Source organism: Echinops telfairi, unplaced genomic scaffold, assembly GCF_000313985.2.
Source record: "Echinops telfairi isolate 266 unplaced genomic scaffold, ASM31398v2 ScPeMD7_4;HRSCAF=17, whole genome shotgun sequence".
Lineage (NCBI taxonomy): Eukaryota > Metazoa > Chordata > Mammalia > Afrosoricida > Tenrecidae > Echinops > Echinops telfairi.
Genome location: NW_022103900.1, coordinates 2217627 through 2219483, shown reverse-complemented (window position 1 = coordinate 2219483; position 1857 = coordinate 2217627).

Sequence of the window (1857 nt, the reverse complement as noted above, 5' to 3'; positions counted from 1 at the left end):
AAAAGTGGGTGAAGGGAGACATCAGACAGTGTAAGACACGAAAAAATAATAATTTATAAATTATCAAGGCTTCATGAGGGAGGGAGGGGAAAAATGAGGAGCTGATACCAAGGGCTCAAGTAGAAAGCAAATGTTTTGAGAATGTTGATAGCAAAAATGTACAAATGTGCTTGACATAATGGATGGATGGATTGTGATAAGAGTTGTACGAGCCCCCAATAAAAAGATTTTTTAAAAGATAGCCAGCACTCCTCACCCACCCACTGCCACGGTCCCCTTACTGCCTTACTTCTCTTTATAGTCCTTATTCCTGCGTGGCACATGACTTCTTGCATGCTCCTTTACTTATTTTCTGTCTCCCCAGCCAGAGAGTCAACTCTGTGAGGGCAGGGGACTTGCTTGTTCTGTGTATTGCTGTATCCCCAACACCGGGTTGTTGTGGGTTACGGTTGAGCCCACCTTGCTCCACAGCAAGCTCAGCACCACCAGGGAGGACTAACAGGAACCACAGACTTTTCATTGGCTGAATTTTGGAAGTAGCTCCCTAGGACTTTCTTCCTAGTCTTTTAAATCTGGAAACGCCACGGAGACCTGCTCCACATCATAGCAAGTTTCACGTCACTCCTGACAGACCAGTGGTGAGAGTGTGGGAGGTGTGTTGGCCAGGAATTGAACCTTGGTCCTCTGCTTGAAAGGTGAGAATTTGACTCCTACACTGTGACTTCTCTCCAACACATGGTAGACCATCAGTGAATAGTTGTTAGATAAATGAATACAACATAATGACAGCAACAACGTTATAGGTCTACTGTTCACAAAAAAATAGCTGATAGACAAGCCTAGGTAGGTATATTTCTAAAGGAGGGAGAGGGGAAGGCCACATGTGAACCAGGGTGATGGGTTTGCTGCTGATTTTGATTTTTCCTTTCTACTTTTCTGCATTTTAAAACCTTTTTTCTTTTTTATAGTAGCCACATGTTGTTAGAAGAGGGAAGTGAATGTCTTGTGCTAATTATTTTTAATAGTGCACTTTACAAACATTATCTAAGCCCGGAGCTGGCCAAATGTGCTCATTTGTACCACAGTTCTTTTTTTTCTTTCGAAATTTCCACCGGCTTCCTGTACACTGGTCCATTTCCGATTTTACACACCTGCCTGCTTTTCCACTGGGCTCTGTTTCCTCAGCGACTGCCTCCTGGTATTTCCTTCCCCTGCCTTCCCCACCTCAACAAGCCCCTGGAGGTTGAGATGTTTCTCAAAGGGCAAGCCTCCGCTTGTAAAGGCAGCTTACGACTCTCCACAGCTCATGTCTTTAGCTCAGCGTCAGCTGAGGATTTCCCAGCCTCCCTCTTCTTCCTCGCCAACTCACCCTCCTGCATGAATTCGTCTCACGGCTCTCCAGAGCCAGGTGCTCGCCGGGCGGAAGGGCACGACCTTGCCTAGGCTCCCGGGCAGAAGAGGAAAGTTCCTTGAGAGAAATTCCTCCAGAACCGAGGAAGCTGGGATGGCACATCTGGCCTTCATTCCCAACGGAGACATCCATCATCCAGGAAGACTCTCCAAAGAGTCCCACCTGCATAGGGATTAGCAGCTGGCCCTGTCCCGAAGACGGACCACACCGGCCATAGGGACCTGCAATGGCCCGGGCTGTGAGATCCTTTCCTCTAATGGATCTTGGTCCCCAAACCCAGGGCTCCCTTAAACCCAATCCACACCCTTTCGAGTCTGGGCTGTCCAGCTGCACAGGTGAACGAAAGGTTATCATCCACGGACAGACACTATTGTTTCACTTGTCACAGCACCTCATTTATTTAAAACTAATCATTCCCGCACCAAGAGTAGCCAGCCCCTTGAAAA